The sequence below is a fragment of the Pseudophryne corroboree genome, unplaced genomic scaffold, assembly GCF_028390025.1.
Source record: "Pseudophryne corroboree isolate aPseCor3 unplaced genomic scaffold, aPseCor3.hap2 scaffold_2190, whole genome shotgun sequence".
In the NCBI taxonomy this organism is placed as follows: Eukaryota; Metazoa; Chordata; class Amphibia; order Anura; family Myobatrachidae; genus Pseudophryne; species Pseudophryne corroboree.
The window spans coordinates 36,513-42,235 of record NW_026968837.1 but is presented as its reverse complement, the minus strand read 5'-3'; the positions used below and the strand labels follow the sequence as shown (position 1 = coordinate 42,235).

At 45.0% G+C, this 5,723-nt stretch overlaps 4 non-coding genes across 4 annotated transcripts; all 4 read left to right on the top strand.

Moving 5' to 3' along the window:
• Positions 1-3,473: 3,473 nt before the first annotated feature.
• Positions 3,474-3,637, top strand: LOC135007593 (U1 spliceosomal RNA). Its single transcript, XR_010207530.1, has one exon. It is a non-coding gene; the product is annotated as a U1 spliceosomal RNA (small nuclear RNA).
• Positions 3,638-3,789: 152 nt separating this feature from the next.
• LOC135007581 (U1 spliceosomal RNA) lies at positions 3,790-3,952 on the top strand. The gene has a single exon (XR_010207519.1). It is a non-coding gene; the product is annotated as a U1 spliceosomal RNA (small nuclear RNA).
• Positions 3,953-4,626: 674 nt separating this feature from the next.
• Positions 4,627-4,790, top strand: LOC135007564 (U1 spliceosomal RNA). The gene has a single exon (XR_010207503.1). It is a non-coding gene; the product is annotated as a U1 spliceosomal RNA (small nuclear RNA).
• A 151-nt stretch (positions 4,791-4,941) lies between these two features.
• LOC135007574 (U1 spliceosomal RNA) lies at positions 4,942-5,105 on the top strand. The gene has a single exon (XR_010207513.1). It is a non-coding gene; the product is annotated as a U1 spliceosomal RNA (small nuclear RNA).
• Positions 5,106-5,723: the final 618 nt, after the last annotated feature.

Genomic DNA, 5,723 nt, shown 5'->3' with positions numbered 1-5,723 from the left:
AAGCAAAAAAACATACATAAACATTACACACATAAGTACTGTGTTGCAGCACAGCCAAAACACAATACAAATGCTGTCGGTATAGTACAGTTCAAGAACTACAGCACAGGTCAGCCTACACTATAAATCATGAACTGCACTATACATTTAAACAATACAATAGTTAATAAGGCTATGGGTGTGGAGTGTAAGAGGGTGACGGAATCACAAGCCCAAAGCTTTATTGAAAGACAGACACATATAAAGGGAGGATTAATAAATACAAAGATACCCTTTACTATAGAATGTAGTCCAATCCGGTCTTTCAACTCTTCCACAACTGAAAAACGGATAGTGTTCCCAAGCCTTCCATCCTGGAATATCTTCAGTCTCTCGCCAATGAAGAAAACAATCCCTCCAGCAGACTCTTCAACCACAATACAATATCACAGCCAAAAGAGCGAGAAGCAACTACACTTGCGTTTAAACAAAATGGCTAAAACTTAGTGGAGGAAAGTGCAGTGCACCAAAACATAAGCTGACACAATCATGGAGAATGCGCCAGCATATATGCTCTTCTGTCTATATTTTCCAAACCTGCTCTTGTCCCCTCCAGTTGCTCCATGTAGATTTGACGTCTGGCAAGGTGCATAACTCACTGACAAGCAGGCACACTCCTGCATGAGTTTTCTCTCTCACTAGCTGGATGATACACATTCATTTGCATGTGCTCCACCTCCGACACACCGCCCACCCAACCACCCAGTCACCAGAGCCACCCACAAGCCAACTGGCTCCGTGATTTAATTTGCACAGTGCAGTCATCCAGGCAGCATGTCCTTCTCAATGGAATAATCTCTGGTTCCATGGAATCTTCCGCATTGGAATGCTGCGGAACAAAAAGGATTTAAACATTCAGCTTGCTAGCATTCAATGTACCTGCGGTTTGGTTCTAGCACATGGGTCTTCATCCTGTGGCCCTCCAGCTGCTGTGAAACTACACATCCCAGCATGCCCTGCCACAGTTTTGCTATTAAGGTATGCTAAAACTGAGGCAGGGCATGCTGGGATATGTAGTTCCACAGCAGCTGGAGGGTCGCAGGTTGAAGACCCATGTTCTAGCATGCCTGTTCTATGATGCATGTTCCGTGATGTCACAATCAGCTTGGAATGGGGTGTCTAGCATGCATTTGCTGACAGCCACTTGAGGCAGACACACATCAGGAGATGCAGCATATCGGAGGTCTTCGATGCCTTTCCAGCAAATGCACACCACCAGCTGCTGGTCTGGACACAAAACAATGCCCACAATTGAAGGCTCAAAATGCCCAACTACAGGATTAATGTAAGTAGTGAATTTAGGAATGAGTTTAGAAGTAGGAAATTAAGTTAGTTCACAAGTACATTCAAATTCAGATCTAAAGACTAGGTAGGCCTCACGTCCTGGCAGCACCCAGCATTTAAAAATGCCTTGATTATAGGTAGGGAATTAAATGTAGATAAGAAGTAGACACAAAAGAAGACTCCACAGAGCAATTATCAGGTGTCTTTATCAATTTTTGCATTTAAAAAATCAAGCAATTAGGGAACACAATGTTGCGACAATGTAACCCTATTTGCAAAATAGTACTAAATAAGTTTGTCGATGTAAGACATTTGCAAAGGCGCAAACAAAACACGCTGGAAAATGCAACTGAATCTGTTTTTGGAGGTTAGAATAGATGCAGGATCAAGTAGCTCAATGGGTAGGGTGTTTGATTAGAATTTAACAGGTTATAGGTTTGAATCCTGGGTATGATAGTTTGAGGTGTTATTTAATAAAGTATGTTTATATATTAGTCACACATGGCTTACTTGTACAAATGGCATGTCACCAGTTAGTGCTGACTGCTGATATGCCATTTACACAAACATGCCATGTGTGACTGTATATGCATTTAAGGAGGGCACCCCTGCAATACCACAAACCATTGAGTGTCAAGTATACTAGATATATCTTCATATCTCATGTGCTTTCTCTGAGACCAATCTTGTTATGCCCCTTCCCCACAAGGCATGCGCCTTTTGTCCATATTGCAAAAATGGGGGGGAGGGCATATAATTCTCTGTCACAGGGCACCAAAAAGTCTAGTTATGGCTCTGGTATGCATTATGTAATCTGGCAGACCATCTCTCCAACACTGGCTGGTTGGAATAGAAATCCGGTTATCTATGTGAGCAAATGACCATCAACGATTTACTCTCAAACACTAAAAAATGGACAAAAATGGTCCCCTAAACAAATTGGTTAAATTTTGGGTTTAACCAATTTGTGTAATGACCATTTTTGACCACTTTTCTAGTGTTTGGGAGCAAATGGTTAATTGACATTTGCTCCTATACATTACCAGATTTTCATTCCATCCATCCAGACTGGATAGATAGCCTGACAGATAATTGTGTAGTGTACGCCCAGGATAACTGTTAGTCATGCTTTATTTTATGGCGGCACATAAATGGGTGGACAGATCCAGGGCAAGCACTGCCCACTCATGCATAGTTGTCAACTGATGTGAAGTTCCAGGGGGCAATCTCAGTTATAAAGAGAAGTATCTGGAAATTGTCCCTAGTTAAAAAAAAAAAAAAATTTTTTCTCAACTCCATTTATTTAGTATGATATCCCAGGTGATAGGATGCCGGCAGTCAGAACAACATACTTTATTAAATAACACATCTCAAACTACCATACCCAGGATTCAAACCTATAACCTGTTGAATTCTAATCAAACACCCTACCTATTGAGCTATTTGATCCTGCATAAAAATTGTGAACATTATATGAAGCTATTGGTACTTTGCAAAAAAAAAGAATCAGCATTACAACGCAGCAGATCCATGCAGTTTGCAGCCACACACTACATGTATCTGCTCAGCCACAATGCTGATTATTTCTTCACAAAGTACAAGGTGAGCTCCAAACAGAATTCTCTAGCTTAGAATTATACCTTTCTTTGCCAAACCTAGAAGTCGGGCCCCCCACCCTGGGATCCCCCAGAGGGAGGCCTGCACCGTCATGCGGCAGGCTTGTCCGTTTTGGAAGCAGGCTGATGGGCAGCCCAGGATTGCTTCAGTCTGGGCTTGGCAGGTCTGGAAACATGAGCTTGCTTTGGGTATGCCTGACCTTGGGTACGCTTTACCTGGAGGATGAAAGGGCCAAGAAAAGTACTTTTAGCCTTCTGCGTGGTAGGAGTCATACTAGGTAGGCAAGCTGTTTTAGCAGTAGCCAGATCAGCTACAATCTTATTGAGGTCTTCTCCAAAAGGAGATTCAACTGAGGCAGCACAAGGGAACTCTCATCTGGGGACAACAACTGCAGGGAGAACACATATTTTCAGATGAACATGGTAGGGCAGAAGGCTGCCTAATACTGAAGCACCCCCAAACAACAAATCAAATGCAACTTACTTGACAGAGATGTGCCTGAGCAACGGCCCTCCCCAGCCCTATCCCAAATCATACTTATTTTGCATAGGAGATACCATGGTCATGAAGATTGTTCTCCCAGGGTTAGGTTCATTCATTGCATTCTGGGTATGCTGACCCCTGTGATTTCCCCAAATGTGGGAAACTCGACTGCATTATTTGTGGTAGTGGGGGACTGTGTTTGTGCTTTCCTCTGGTCAGCTCTGGTAAAAGTCAGATTTCTTTGTCTCAGATCTTCCTCTAGCCTTTGTCTTCTTTCGAGAGTTCCCTTGTGCTGCCTCAGTTGGATCTCCTTCACTTGACAGGGGGGTGCCCGAGCAGCGACCCTCCCCAGCTCTAGCCCAACTCCTACTTACCTGCCAGGTGAGATACTATGATCATGAAGTTGCTTCTCCCAGGGCAAGGCTCACCCATTGCACTCTGGGTGTGCTGCCCCTGCGATTTCCCCAAATGTGGGAAACTTGACTGCATAATTTGAGTTTTCCCTGGTCGGCTCTCATGTAATTCAGATCTCTTTGTCTCAGGTCTCTCTCCAGCCTAGTTTGCTGTCTGGTTCCACTTCTTTTTTCTTGAGCCCCTCCCTTCTATACCCTTGTGCACTATCCTGACTTCTCCTCCCGTCTGCTTACTTTGTGCCTCCCAATGCACAATGCAAACTACGGGTAGTGCTGCAGGGCCCACACCCTTTTACTTGCTTTACAGAGCAGCTCTGGAGCTGTTACAGTGCCCAGCTGCTGCAAGAAATCAGCTTGAATGCTTCAGGGGCTGGGGAATGGCCAACATGAGCCCCACACCGAAGGAGGGTGGGGGTGCTTAATGCGAACTAGGGGTCATCCAAGCACCACAAAAGGCCTCCATGCCCTGCACGCTCCTTTTCTCTTTTCATATGCAGACGAGGGTTGAAGCCAACTTTGACCCACTGCTTGGATGACATCACCATATTCAAATCCATCTGCTGCAGGCCATCCCCCAGGAATGCTTGCACTAGTTGTTGCATTTGGTTTGTTGTTTGGGGGTGCTTCAGTATTAGGCAGCCTTCTGCCACCCCATGTTCATCTGAAAATATGTGTTCTCCCTGCAGTTGTTGTCCCCAGATGAGAGTTCCCTTGTGCTGCCTCAGTTGAATCTCCTTTACTTGACAGAGATGTGCCTGAGCAACGGCCCTCCCCAGCCCTATCCCAAATCATACTTATTTTGCATAGGAGATACTATTGTCATGAAGATTGTTCTCCCAGGGTGAGGTTCATTCATTGCATTCTGGGTATGCTGACCCCTGTGATTTCCCCAAATGTGGGAAACTCGACTGCATTATTTGTGGTAGTGGTGGACTGTGTTTGTGCTTTCCTCTGGTCAGCTCTGGTAAAAGTCAGATTTCTTTGTCTCAGATCTTCCTCTAGCCTTGTTCTTCTTTTGAGAGTTCCCTTGTGCTGCCTCAGTTGGATCTCCTTCACTTGAAAGGTAGTGCCCGAGCAGCGACCCTCCCCAGCTCTAGCCCAACTCCTACTAACCTGCCAGGTGAGATACTATGATCATGAAGGTGCTTCTCCCAGGGCAAGGCTCACCCATTGCACTCTGGGTGTGCTGCCCCTTGCGATTTCCCCAAATGTGGGAAACTTGACTGCATAATTTGTGTTTCCCCTGGACGGCTCTCGTATAATTCAGATCTCTTTGTCTCAGGTCTCTCTCCAGCCTAGTATGCTGTCTGTTTCCACTTCTCTTTTCTTGAGCCCATCCCTTCTATAACCTTGTGCACTATCCTGACTTCTCCTCCCGTCTGCTTACTTTGTGCCTTCCAATGCACAATGCAAACTACAGGTAGTGCTGCAGGGCCCACACCCTTTTACTTGCCTTACAGAGCAGCTCTGGAGCTGTTACAGTACCCAGCTGCTGCAAGAAATCAGCTTGAATGCTTTAGGGGCTGGGGCATGGCCAACATGAGCCCCACACCGAAGGAGGGTGGGGGTGTTTAATGCGAACTAGGGGTCATCCAAGCGTCGCAAAAGGCCGCCATGCCCTGCATATCCCTTTTCTCTTTTCATAAGCAGACGAGGGATGAAGCCAACTTTGACCCACTGCTTGGATGACATCACTTGCTGCCTTTCCAATGAAGCAAGTTTAATTTAGTAATAGGTGAAAAACCATCCCTACAAAGGTGTTAATCAGATACTTGGCTTTGTGGACTCTTTTCAGAGAACAAATTTGTTAGCATAAAAATAAAGCCAGAAAATGAAGAGCTGTTTAATCACTCAATTGGATTTTTCTGCCAGCATATTTCTTTTTCT